The sequence below is a fragment of the Peromyscus leucopus genome, chromosome 3, assembly GCF_004664715.2.
Source record: "Peromyscus leucopus breed LL Stock chromosome 3, UCI_PerLeu_2.1, whole genome shotgun sequence".
Lineage (NCBI taxonomy): Eukaryota > Metazoa > Chordata > Mammalia > Rodentia > Cricetidae > Peromyscus > Peromyscus leucopus.
Genome location: NC_051065.1, coordinates 143,784,607 through 143,799,344, shown reverse-complemented (window position 1 = coordinate 143,799,344; position 14,738 = coordinate 143,784,607). Strand labels below are relative to the sequence as shown.

The 14,738-nt window shown below is 41.6% G+C and overlaps 1 protein-coding gene across 4 annotated transcripts in view; it reads left to right on the top strand.

The window, feature by feature from the left end:
• Positions 1–4,829: 4,829 nt before the first annotated feature.
• Parp11 (poly(ADP-ribose) polymerase family member 11) overlaps positions 4,830–14,738 on the top strand; it is a 42,613-nt gene continuing 32,704 nt past the window's right edge. For all 4 annotated transcript variants that reach the window (XM_028881536.2, XM_028881534.2, XM_028881537.2 and 1 more), the window contains exon 1: positions 4,830–5,034. The gene's annotated coding sequence lies outside the window, so the exon portion shown is untranslated. The remainder of the gene's footprint in view (positions 5,035–14,738) is intronic.

Below are 14,738 nucleotides of genomic sequence, written 5' to 3'. Positions count from 1 at the left end.
AGGACCAGATAGTCATTTGTTCACAATTCTTCCCCATACTCACTTCTTAACTTCTTAAATCAATAATAAGAAAAGGTGTCTCTGAAATTTGTGTTAGCTATTTTTGGTTTCCTTCCTGTTACTTTGGGATGTGACAGTGTATTTTAAAGTGTATTTATCCAACATACACCAACATTAGTCAATGCCTCCCACCCCACCCCTCTGTTAGTAACCCTGCACTAAGGCTTCAAGGAAGTGAAGTGTAACCCCCACCTCATAAAAGATGGAGGACGTTGTTGTCCTACCTTCCCTGGTTAACTTGCTTTGTGAAGACCCACTATGGCTTTTTTTTTTGGGGGGGGGGGGTGGCAGGTTGGGGAGGTTTCAAAACAGAGATTCCCTGTGTAGCCCTGCCTGTCCTGCAACTCCATCTGTAGACCAGGCTGGCCTTGAACTTAAGAGATCCACCTGCCTCTGCCTCCTGAGAGCTGGGATTAAAGGCGTGGGTCACCACTACCCAGCTCCCACTCTGGCGTTTAAGAAGATGAATTCCAAAGTTGCTTGAATTGCTACTGCTCACTTTTCAGGGCTAGTATCATCCTGATATCACAACTTATGAAAGACAATCAGACTCTCTTTATGTAGCTCAGGTTGCCTCAAACTCTCTATCCCCATGCCCCCCACACCCCAAATGCTGAGATTATAGTCATGTGCCATCATATTCAGTATAAATTTTAATCCTAAACAAAGGATAGATTAAATTAAGAAAGTCTTATTTCAGGAATGTGAGGATGGACTAGAGATTAGTAAATCTATTTATTCAAGTCATTCATTATATTGATGACCCAGACTGAAACAGATATAACAATGAAATGAAGAAACAATTGATAACATTTAATGCCCTTTCCTATAGTAAACTAGGGATAGAAAGAAACTGATTTTAGAAATGATAGTGTATTTAGAATATTGAACATCAGCTAGGGACCTGTTCTTGTTTTATTACATTAAAGCTGAATGACTATTGTCTATAATCTATATAATAACTATTATCCTATAATTTCTGAAATTTTTCTGAGGTTTTAGAATATTATCTTATTTGTAAATGACATTATTGTATGTATAAAATTCACAGATTGGCTGATAAATTACAGAACTAATAAGACATTTTCAAGGTGGTATGACAGATGGTAAATCCACAAAAATCAACAGCTTTCCTAAATAATAGCAATGAAAACTATTACACTTGAAAAAAGTTATAAAATATCCAAAACAAACACGTAAGAATTGTGCAAATTTCTGTAAAAATATCTTAAATGTATTTAAAGATATCATAGAGTTAGGAGCTAAAGGTATAACTGAGTGGCAGAACAAGTGTTTGGCTTCTGGGTTCAATACTCAGACCTCCTCCCATCAACACATAACCTAAACACTGGAAGAAGTATGTTCTGAATGAGAACTCATTATTTTGGAAAAAAAAGTTAAAAGAAAATTAGAAGACATTTCTTATGAAAGAGCAAGTACATCAGGAATCTACATATTATAATATCATGGCATAGCATAGGAATAACCAGATGGCTAGCAGACAGATAAGAATGTTCAGAAATATATTTATATATGCATATGCATTCAAATTTAACTTCAAAGCAGTGAGTAAAAAACAGATTATACTATGCAATAAATATTTGGACAACTGGTTAACCATTTGGCAACTTTTTTTGTTAATTTCTTTCTTTCTTTCTTTTTGGTTTTTTTGAGACAGGGTTTCTCTGTGTAGTCTTGGTGTCTGTCCTGGATCTTGCTCTGTAGACCAGGCTGGCCTCAAACTCACAGAGATCTGCCTGGCTCTGCCTCCCAAGTGTTGGGATTAAAGGCATGTGCCATCACCGCCTGGCTTTAATTTCTTATTGAATAGTTTCATTTCTAAGAATCAGTTCCAAAGAGGTTAATGGATAAATGCCTGAACAAAAATAGTGATCATAGTAACTTTTGGGAACATGAAAACCTTGTGACTATCACAGTAGATTATTTCAGATATGTGTGTAACACGTAAATGATGGAATAGCATCAGTCTACTTTAATGAAATAGATTCATGTCTATGGGAATGGAAGGATATCATATTAAAATGTAAAGAATCAAGTTCTAAATCTGTGGGTATTCTTTGACCTATTTCTGAAAATGTGTGAAGAAAAATCTTTTCTCTTACTATTTCTTTGCCTTTAAGAATATTCAGCTGTCCTTGAACACACTGGCACAGGAGACAACTTGCTGAATACAACACCAATAGCATTGACACTGAGACTGACAATTCATCAATGGGACCTCCTGAAACTGAGAAGCTTCTGTAAGGCAAAGGACACTGTCAACAGGACAAAACAGCAGCCCACAGAAGGGGAAAAGATCTTCACTAACCCCACATCTGACAGAGGGCTGATCTCCAAAATATATAAAGAACTCAAGAAACTAGACATGGCTCAGAGTAAGAGCACTGGCTGCTCCTACAGAGGTCCTGAGTTCAGTTCCCAGCAACCATATGGTGGCTCAGAATCATCTATAATAAGATCTGGTGCCCTCTTCTGGCATACCAGTGTACATACAGGTAGAGCACTCATACATAAAAATATATAAATAAATAACTCTTTCTAAGAAAATAGACATCAAAAAACTAAATAATCCAATTAAAAAATGGACTACAGATCTAAACAGAGAATTTTCAACAGAAGAATCTCAATTGGCCGAGATAAACTTGAAGAATCCTTAGCCATCAGGTAAATGTAAATCAAAATGACTCTGAGATACCATCTCACACCTGTCAGAATGGCAAAGACCCAAAACACTAATGACAGCCTATGTTGGAGAGGATGTGAAGCAAGAGGAACACTCCTTCACTGCTTGGCAAGCTTGTACAGCCAATTTGGAAATCAATATGGCAGTTTCTCAGAAAATTGGGAATCACTCTACCTCAAGACCCAGTTATACCACTCTTGGGCATATACCCAAAGGAAGCTCAATCATACCACAAGGACACTTGTTCAACTATGTTCATAGCAGCATTATCCATAATAGCCAGAATCTGGAAACAACCTAGATGCCCCTCAACTGAAGAATGAATAAAGAAAATGTGGTACATATACACAACGGAGTATTACTCAGCTGTTAAAAAACAATGACATCAGGAAATTTGCAGGCAAATGGATGGAACTAGAAAAAAATCATCCTGAGTGAGGTAACCCAGACCCAGAAAGACAAACATGGTATGTACTCACTTATAAGTAGATACTATCTGTTAAGTAAAGGATAACTATGCTACAATCCACAGGCCCAGAGATTAGGTAACAAGGAGGACCCAAGGCGGGACACAGGGAAGATAGAAGAGATCTCCTGGGTAGACTAGGGGTGAGAGGGGGATGGGAACATGAGGGATCGGGTTGAGGGGTGAGTGGAGGGGGAGAGTAATTAAAGAAATGACTTGTTGGGGGCGGTGCATTCAGGGTGAGGTAGAAACCTGATGCAAGGGACATTCCCATGAATCTACAAGGATGACCCCCGTTAAGACTCCTAGCAATAGTGGATACGTAGCCTGAACTGACCATCTCCTGTAATCAGATCGGTGACTACCACAATTGTTATCGAGAGAGCCTTTGTCCAGTTATTGATGGAAGAGATGCAGAGATCCACAGCCAAGCACTGGGCCAAGTCCCGGGAATCCTGTTAAGGAGAAAGGAGGAAGAATTTAGGAACCAGGGGTCAGGGTTATCACAAGGGAACCCACAGAAGCAACTGGCCTGTTCAGGGGCGCTCACAGACTATGGCCCAAAGGCTAGAGAGCCTGCTTCGGACTGCCTAGGCCCTCTGCTTTCTGTGTGGGTTGGTCTTGTGGGACTTCCGGCAGTGGGAGCAGGTCCTGTCCCTAATGCTTTGGCTGGCTTTTGGGAACCTGTTCCTAATGCTGGGTTGCCTTGCTCAGCCTTAATACAAGGGGAGGAACTTAGTCCTACCCCAACTTGATATGCCATGCTTTGTTGGCACCCATGGGAGGCCTGCCCCTTTCTGAACAGAGGTGGAGGGGGGGTGGGTTGGGAAGAAGGGGCAGAGGGGAGATGGGGGGAGGGAATGGGAGGAGGAAGGAGGGGAAGCTGCAGTTGGATGAAAATTTTTGATTAATAAAAAAAAGTAAGCAATTAGCACTGGCCCCTCCCAAAAAATTTGGCTGTCTTAGCTCTTTTTACCCAAGTGACTTCAGTGCGTGTACCCATTTGTGGCCTTAGCTTTCAAGGCACTAGGTAAATGTGCTCAGAGACCTCTGTACTCGCCATGCTGTCTACAATTTCATGTTACACCTTCTTGCATTTCCAAATTACTTTTTGCTTTCTTCTCTCATTTCTAAAATCCATTAAGGCAGGGACAATATATGGGTCAGTGTTCACTCCCAGGCCCAGCGACACCTGGCCAATAACTCACTTTCCCCCCTACATTGCAAACACGGAAGTACTTGATGTTAGTCAGCTTGCTACACCCCTAAGTAGAACTATCACCTCCACTTCGAGGGAGAAGGAAACAAAGAGGTTTGAAGCTTGACCCAAATGCCATTGGTCGAGCTGAGCTTCTCAGGCCTAGTACTGAGGCCACCACACTCAGTATAAGGCGATCTTAATAAGCCCGGGTTCTAGAGGGAAGAGCTACAACCCGCCAAGCTTGAGGACCACACCGTGGGGGAGGACGGCTGGATTTAAACTCCTTTCCAACCGAGGTAAGAGCCCCGCCCGCGACGACCTGCGCAGAAATTCCGGAGGGCGCCACGGGGGCGGAGCTAGCTTTTGTGGTGGGCGGGACCACCACTGATTGGCTATCTCTAGGCGGAAGTCCGGAGGTTCGATGGTCCGAAGACGCCAGCTTGTGACGGGGAGGGGGAGGAGGAAGGCTTCCGTAAAGGGTGCCTTTCGGTCCCTTAGCTCCCGGGGACCCTCGGAAAAAGCCCACCATACCGACCCCGCGGCTCACCCCTCCCTCAGGCTCTCTCCGCTCGATTTCGCACCGTTATGTGGGAAGCGAATCCGGTGAGTAGCCGGCGGGACGGGGCGGGCCCAGTGGGCGGGGTTGCCTGAGAAGGGCGGGAGGCGTTCCCGGGAACTCGCCCCCGCCGTGCCTCGGGCTCGAGGTTTGCGTTCCGGGTCGCGGGTGTCCTGGGCCTCGGGCCTCCTGCGGGTCGCGGTCCCGTGGCTGTGAGCCGTGGGGACGTTCGGTGGCCGCTTCCGCGCTTTTGCTTTACCCTTCTCGGTTGTTGATTTTACTTCCGGGGGCCTCTCCGTCTTGGCTTTTCCCTTTATTTAATTTTTTGTGTTTTGTGTTTTGCTTTCTGGTTGGGATTACTGGCTTTCGAACCTGCTAATGCCTTTCGGCCCCTTACCCTCATTGCTCCTTCCCCGCTTTTGAAGCTACAGAGGTTTTAGGCTCCTCTTCATGTACTGAGTCTCAGAGGATGACGTTCTAGGATGTTTTCTTTCCGTTGTTAGAACAATGATCTGGAATCCTTCTTTGTTTGCCTTCAGTAGTTCCTATGTCTGCAGGCATTTTTGCTACTTTGCTTTCATTCATTCATTCATTCATTCATTCATTCATTCATTCATTCATTCATTCAAACAAACTCCGGCCCGCCACGAATGAGGAGTGAGATCTATTTGTCAAGAATATTCAGCCCTTGTTATGGGAATATAGTAGTGAGGAAAAAAAATGTACACTCAAGTAAGAGCGTAGGAGTTGACCGGCAGAATCGCATTTCAAGAAATGTGTGGGTTTACTATGTGAAACCTCAGAGGCTGAGCTAACCATTAAGTTGACTTTAATAACCCCCACTGTCTATACTTGAAATAATCCTTTTGCTATAACCAGTAACTCCTCTCTTCCCGCTTCTGGAATGTATTTCCGGTTAAGTTTATCAGAAAATTCCCCCATGTTTTAAAGTTCGTACCCAGAACAAATGACCCCATTGATTGGAATTCGGGTGCGCATGTGGTTCCATTCCATTCCATCATGATAGTTATCAGATTTTTTTGATTCATACATTATAATATTGCAATCAGTTCAAGTCAGAGGAAGGTACTTGTTTGAATATGATTTTAGCAAAACGACTAGCATTGGGATAAAACTGGCTTATAGATGTTCATACACACTTTCACTGTTAACTATCAGGTATCTTCATTTTATATCTGTATCTATCTCTGTACATGTATATATGGATATGGAGTCGGTTTTTATTAGTAGTCCCTTCCTATTGATTTCCCACAGACGCCCATTTCTAGGGTATAAATTGTGTTCAAGGTCACATACTATAAATTCTCTGAATTGTTTCTATGTGAACGTGGTATGTTTAGTATATTCAACTAGAATATAGTTATCCTGTTGCATAACAAATACTTGTTGAATTCTTGACAGTAACTGGCTCAGTAATGCACTAAGAGGTCTCTTCTCACCCTGTTCATTTTTCCCTCAGGATCACACTTATATTTGTACTATCGGGCCGGTTATACTTTGGTGAGAATTACAGAGGATCTAGTGAATGACTCATGTATTTGGTTTATGTCACTATTTCTTTGTATAAAAAAAAAGGCCCAGTTTTCTGTGAAGTCGTATGTAAGACTTTTCTTAAGTTTTGCTAAGCAAGCTGACTTTTGTTAATCATAATGAACATACAGCCTTGGATTCTTTTTTTTTTTTTGGCCCTCTGCCATTATCATATGGCTGAGCGCTATTGTGTTTTATTACCTGCTGGTACTGTTTTCTTTGTCTTTTTCCTTTTCCTTTTCTTTTCCTGTGAGCATCTGAATGTTGTCAACAAGCACAGCTTAGTTTTCAAAACAATATTTTATTATATGCCTATGAGTGCTTTGACTTCATATATGTTTGTGCACCACATTCATTCAGTGCCCCCCAAAAGAGGGTATTGGATCCCCTGGAACTGGAGTTAGCTGCCATGTGGGTGCTGGGAATTAAACCCTGGTCCTCTAGAAGAGCAGTGTCTTAACCCTGGAGCCATTTCTCCAGCTCCCACAGCTTAGTTTTTATTTTATTTCATTTTTATTTTAAGTAAACTTTGCATTTATGGGTTTCACTAATCATCTGTGAGTTTCTTTTGATAGAAGGGGCATCTGGAAAGCTTGTTTAGCTTTTCCAGGAAGTAAAATTGTCACCCTAAGCCATGTACATCTGGAAAGATTTAAAATCCAAATAGAAAAGAAAAGCACCACAGTGTACTATAAATTTCAGTGCAGATAATATTTGCATTCCTGGCCAAATTCTTTTTGTAATGAGGGAAGGTTTTGTTAAATGGTGGTTAATTGATTTTATCTAGTTTCCCTTGTAGTTTTGATAGTCTCCATGGCCTTAAGGTACAACCTGGGACCTGAAAATAATACCCCTTCTTACTCCTATGATAAAATAGCTACTGTGTGAAAATTGTTTCACAAATGTTTCGAGGGCATCTTACACTGACCCTGGTGTAGACTCAGAAGCAGTCTCCTTGTCTGTGTTTAAAGTCTCCAGGAAGTGGTTAGAACATGGAAAATTATTGCAGATTTTACAGTATTTCCTAGGTACTAAAGATGACAACCCAAATTGAGGTACCCAAGGAGTGATAAAGAAGTCTTATCCCATTTCACTATTTTACTTTTGAATACAAACATAATGTCTGTATTGTTTTGTTTAGCCAAGTCTTCTGCCCAAGTGAGTCAGGTTGACGGGTGGCAGGCAGTTCTGTGAGTTCTTGGTATCTCTCCATCTGTTGTCCCAGGAGAGACTCTGGGACATTTCCGCACCTACGAAAATGGCAGCCTGTAGGAAAAGTTAGAGGTTACTGTCCCTGCTTTGACTCTGAACCCTGATTTTATCCTTCCTTTTTAGGCTGTTGTGTCTTCTCTCTTTGCTAGGAATGGATTAAGTATGTCCCTGGAATTGTTAGGCAGGACAGGCTTTAGGTCTTCTCTGTCACCTAGATGAAGGGACTGAAAAGTAATAGACATTTGTTTAAGAGTTGTCTTAGTTAAGGTTCTATTGCTGTGAAGAGACACCATGACCACAGCAATTCTTGTAAAGGAAAGCTTGTCATTGGGGCTGGCTTTACAGAGGTTTAGTCCATTTAGTCCATGGAGGAAAGTATGGTGGTGCACAGACAGACATGGTACTAGAGAAGGAGAGTTCTACATCCGGATCAGCGGGCAGCAGGAAGAGAGAGACACACTGGGTCTGGCTTAGCATCTGAAATCTATAGTCCACCCCCAGTGACACATTTCCTCCAACAAAGCTATACCTACTTCAACAAGGTCACGCATCCTAAATGTATTACTCCCTATGAGCCTATGGAGCCATTTTCATTCAAACTACCACAGGGGTACACACTGTTTATTACACTGACAATGTCTTTCTAGAAATTGTTAAATTCTTCCAAAAGCCATTTCTGTTTATTGACTCATATTGTTAGAATAATCTGAGTTAGCTGAGGACAGGAGAATGGTTTCCCCCGAGATCACACACCACAGTTGTCTTCATAGCCAAGCCCTCCTTCTGCTCCGTTCTGACCCCTGGTGCAGTGATGATTATCAGATGTTGGTCCCTACCTTTTCTGCACATCCACCTTTTCCACAGTTATTTTATATTCACAGCTGTTTCCTGCTTCCTTGGAGTTGTCATTTTGTCTCTCTCATTCTTTCAGACTGCTGTCATTCTTAGCCACAGTCCACTCCTGCAGGCTGGCTTCTGCCAACAGTGCTTTCCAGGAAGTCTCCAAGATTCTTTGAATCACCACATACAGTACCTTAGGTACCTTTGGCTGATTCTGTTTTTCAGCAACTTGGATGTCAATTACAGATTTCCCCTCAAACCTTCTTTGTCATTGTTCCTGGAACTGTACACTCTAGTACAGAAGAAAGATTTCTTCTCTTTCCCCTTTTTATTTTGATTTCATCTTGGTTTTTTTGTTTGCTTTTTGAGACAGGGTTTCTCTGTGTAGTTTTGGTGCCTGTCCTGGAACTCACTCTGAAGACCAGGCTGGCCTGGAACTCACAGAGATCTGCCTGCCTCTGCCTCCCGAGTGCTGGGATTAAAAGGCATGTGCCACCACCACCTGACTTTATTTTGATTTCATTTTATTTATTTATTTATTTATTTATTTATTTATTTATTTATTGTGTGTGTATGTGCACGGACACACATACCATAGCACAATAAAATGTCAGAGGACAGCTTGTGGGAATCATTTCTCTCCCTCCACCATGTGTGTGACTTCTGGGGATCAAACTCAGGTTGTCAGGCTGCATGCTTCTGCTGGCTGAGTCACCCTGCCCTTTTCTGAGGTTTGTTTTCAGTTATAGTTTTGAACTTAGCTGCACGGCCTCTTGAAACATCCCATCTTTGAGGTTTTTTTTTTTTTTTTCCCTTCAGCACAATCCTTTCTTAGTAAGCTCCAAGGCTGTCCTGTGAACATACCTGCTAAGGGTCATCGTTCATCTTGACTCCTCGAACTGCTTGTCCCTTTGGTGAAACTAAACCCTTGGTCATTAGTTCGTTTCACTCAACAAGTCATCAGGAAATGTTTTCTACTTACTAAATCAGCATGATTCTGATACTTAAAGAGGGGAGTGCAAACATGAACTGAATCAGAGCCTGCCTGCCCATGAGGGCACTCACTGTATGCACTGTGACTTGTGGGAAGAAAGTGGTATCTGAGGGTGTCTGGGATGCTGGAAAGACCTGTTAAAGTAAGTTACATTTGAGTAAATCCTTATGGAAAGGAATCATATGAGAAGACCAAAGCAAGCAAAATGACTCAAGCCCATGAATGGAAAGTAGATGTCAAATACAGAGAAATGGAGAAAGGTGTGTCCAAGACTAAATATTGGGATTATATCACTAATAATCCACAGAGTCTATTTAATGGGCAAAGGAATTTATTTGAAGGTTAGTTCACAAGACAGAATAAAGGAATTTGTTGCAGGATCTTGGAAGGGTAAGGCATGGTTCAATGCTGTTCTCTGGCGAGCTCTGCCCTGGTCTGTTCCAGCCTCCAAAACCACAAGGTAGCAAAGAGAGGTACATCCCAGGCCTTAAGGGTCCTCCAGGGGCCAAGCCCCAGGGGCATGTAATTCAAGGTCATAGGCAGGTGTAACAGTTACCTGCCACCTCACTAGGGGTGGTGCTTCATGCATGGCTCAAACAACCACTCAAACAACTAAAGATGGAGGGGTTGTCCCAGTCACTGTTCTGTTCCTGGAAGAGACACATGAATAAGGCAACTCTTATGAAAGAAAGCACTTAACTGGGGGCTTGTTTACCATTTCAGAGGTTTAGTCCATTATCATTATGGCCAGGAGTTTGGTGGCATGAAAGCAGGCGCTGGAGCATTAGCTCACATTTTACACCCTGATTTGTGTGTAGATGGAGAGAGACCTGACATGGGCTTTAGAAACCTCAAAGCCCACTCCCAGTTACACAGTTCTTCCAACAAGGCCACACCTACTCAAATAAGACTACACTTCCTAATCTGTCTTAACCTTTTCAAACAGTTCCACTCCCTGGTGACTAAGTAGTCAAATATTTGAACCTATGGGTACCATACTTATTCAGATCACCACATTCCACTCCCCAGCCCCCATAGGCATATAGCCATATCATAATGTAAAACTGTGTTCAGCCCAACTTCAAAAATCCCCATAATCTATCACAGACTATCACTGTGTCAAAGTTCAAAGTTTCTTATGAGACTCAGCAGTCTCTTCATTGTAATCCCTGTAAAATCAAAATCAAAAAGCAGGTCACATTCTTCTAACATAATGGCACAGAATATACATTACCATTCCAAAAGGGAGCATAGTGAGGAAACACTGGACCAAAGCAAGACTGAAAGCCAGCAGGGCAGACTCCAAACTCTGCATCACTATGTCTGATGTTAAAGGGCTCTTCAGATCTCCAACTCCTTTCAGCTTTGTTGACTGTATTATACTTTTCTATCTTGGGCTGGTTCCACACCCAGTCTGCAGCTCTCCTTAGCAGATATCCCATGACTTTGGCATATCCAACATCTTGCTGTGTCCATTGAAATCCAAACTTCACTTCACGGCTTCACTCAGCGGCCTCTCTCAGCCTTCATGCAGGAACAGCACACACACACACACACACACACACACACACACACACACACACACACACACACACACCAGGCCTCAGCTGAGGAGGGAGATTCCACAACCCCTTTCTATATTCTTGACTCTAAAGCCAGAACCACATGGCTGAAGCTGCCAAGTTTTGCTACTTAATGGGAATGGAACTTGACTCCCTCCTTCAGTTACATTTGCACCAGTTTTCTGTTGGTGATGGTTTCCTTCACTGCTTATTCTTTTCTTTAATTCCTTTTCAAAAGGTGGAATCTTGGCCGGGCGGTGGTGGCACACGCCTTTAATCCCAGCACTCGGGAGGCAGAGCCAGGCGGATCGCTGTGAGTTCGAGGCCAGCCTGGGCTACCAAGTGAGCTCCAGGAAAGGCACAAAACTAGGCAGAGAAACCCTGTCTCGAAAAACCAAAACAACAACAACAACAACAACAAAAAAAGGTGGAATCTTAGCTGGGTGGGGTCTTGCCCTGGGGTCACTACTTCTTTTATTCTGTTTATTCTATTATTCTATTTATTTCCTTGATAAATATGTTCCTTTTCTCCTCAAACTGTAAATTTTGTGTTTTTCTTTGCCCAGCTTGCTCCTTTTCATTATAGATTTGCATAAGAGCAATTACTAATAACTATACAATATAGTCATTAGTAGACTGTCTTGAATGCTCCACTGCCAACACCATTAATCCAAAACTCTTCAGTTTAGCCTCAGGCAGATATTTAAGCTGAGGACAGAAAGAAGCCACATTCTTTGTCAAAATATCACAGGAATGGTCCCTAAGCCACTTAATGGTATTCTTCCCCTGAAACTTCTTGAGCTGGGCCCCATTGCTTTCAGCACTGGTACCCTCAGTGCTCCTACTAGCATGGCTCATTAAGCCTCGATTAAAGCATTCAGTTGCTTTCCTAACCCAAAGCCCCAAATCCACATTCCACTAACAAGTAGCTTGGCCAGCCTTTCACAGCAGTGCCCCAACCCCAGTTACCAACTTCTGTCTTAGTCACTGTTCTGTTGCTGTGAAGAGACACTATGACCAAGGCAATTCGAAAGAAAGTAATTAACTGGGGGCTTGTTGACAGTTTTAAAAGTTTAGTTTATTATCATGGCAGGGAACATGGCTGCACTCAGGCAGTCACTGGAGCAGTAGCTGAGAGTTTTACATCCTGATCTGTAGGCACAGAGAGGGAGACCTGGCATGGGTTTTAGAAACCTCAGAGCCCACCCGCAGTGACACAGTTCTTCTAACAAGTCCACACCTACTCCAGCAAGCCCACACCTCCTAGTCTGTCTAATCCTTTGAAACAGTTCCACTCCCTGGTGACTTAGCAATCAAATATATGAGCCTATATGGGGCCTATTCTTAGTCAAACCACCACAGGGGATATGTGGGCATTGGCAGCTGACATGTGGGCTGTTTCCTCTGAGTCTGAAAGTACATTTTACACATATACTCACAGGTTGGGGTGATGATGGATGTCTTGAAGGTGTAGCTTGTTCTCTTATGATTCTAGAAATAACACAGCTGTCTTTGTATTCTTGGCATTCTTTATAATTGTTCTCATCGTGTTTTATAACACTGTTCAACAGTCTTATTAATAAAAAACCTGGAGCCAGATATTGGTGTGAAACTGAGAGATAAGAAGAATAGAACAAGCCACAGCCACCAACTATTACCTCACCAACTCCATGAATCCTCTGACTGAAATCCTCAGCCTCTGAGAGAGCTACTTCCTGTATACTCACACCTATATACCTTTCTGCCATCTTACTTTCTCTCTCCACCCAGCTACATCACTTTCTCTTTCTGCCCAGCTCTATCACTTCCAGTGTGTTTGTACAGACTTTCAGACCTCCATGGTTAACTAGTACTGGGATTAAAGGCATGTGCCATCATGCCTGGCTCTGTTCCCAGTGTGGCCTTGAACTCCTGGAGATCGGATGAATCTCTGCCTCCTTAATGCTAGGATTAAAGGTGTGTGTCACTACTGCCTGATCTCTATGTTTAATATAGTGGCTGACTTTGTCCTCAGATCCCCAGGCAAGCTTTATTTGTTAGAGTACAAATAAAATATCACCACATTCCCCCCCTTTTTTTTTGTCTAAAATAAAAAAAAAATAAGAAAATTTATATACAATAAGTACAATATACAATGTACTATATACAATGTATAGGCAATAAATACATCAACAGTGTCTAGTCCATTTGCATTTAACAAATTCAGCGAAAATATTCCATTATCTATCCTATTTTGGTGAGTCCAAATGTACCCAATTCACTTTCTATCCTAACTTGTATTACCAACTGAAAACTGTCTTTTGATGTCTTTTAAACTTATACACTTTACACCTCTTTAGTGAGTTTCTGTTCTGAATTTGTTAACAAGGAAAACTATAACTATAACCATCTAACCATCTAATCTTCAACTCCCTCAGAGACCTGAGAAGGACATAATATTAACCGAATAAACAGGAATTGCAAACAAGCCACTTCCAAAAACTGTGAGGAATGACAGAAACAGCTGGCTGCCTGGACAGTCACATGAGGTTTCTCTGCAATGTTGGGACATCCATCTTCAGCCTACAGGCTTAGCAATTTGACAGACTCTTCTGTGAAGCAGAATTTTCTAAAGTGCTTTCCTACCTTGTTTGGCAAGGATCGGCAGTCCTTTCTTTTGTGTCCTGCTTGTCCATTTTGGACAGCATACTGTCAGCAGTCAAAGCAAGGGCATTTTCTTGCCTAGTGACTAGCTTTTGCCACAATGAAAGTAAACTCCATATGGAGTTTTTTCAGTGCCCATCATCATCTCTGAAGTAGATTGGTACTGCCAGGAGCAGACATATCTCACTGTCATAAAAAAAAATCTGTTATTAAAACATCTTAAATGCCATATTCTGTAGATCTCTGAAGTGTTTGAAGATAACCTGTATATCTAAAATATATTTCTGCTTGACCTTGAAAACATACATAATAAGTTTAATTGTAATGACTAACTTCTAACCTGTATTTCTTTATTATCCTAAATAGTTGGTAATAACTTCCAAGGACTAGAAAATTGCATTATGTTGTTAAATGAATTGTATAGGTACAATACCTTGAACAAGATTATAAGTATATGTACAGTATTTACTAACAAATCAATTTCAAATTTCTATCAATATACATAATTTGCTATCAAGTATACAAAAATCCAATCCAATGTAAAATATTTAAAACTAGTAGTTGCCTTTTAAAAGTAGATTCAATTATCTGCCTTTTTATCTTATAATATCTATATCTTCCCCTTTTTCCTTTTCAGAGTAGATTAAATAATCTACCCTTTTATCCTATCATTTCTGTATGTTTTTTTCAGAGTAATTTTTAATTGAATTGGGACTACATAAAGATTATTTGTGTTAAGTGTATAGAGAATAGCAGAAACAAACATTTAGGAAGACTTACGAACTTTTGTTTTTTAAGATTTATTTATTTATTATGTATACAGCATGTATGATTGCAGGCCAGAAGAGGGCACCAGATCTCATTACAGATGACTGTGAGCCACCATGTGGTTGCTGGAAACTGAACTCAGGACCTCTGGAAGAGCAGTCAGTGATCTTAACCTCTGAGC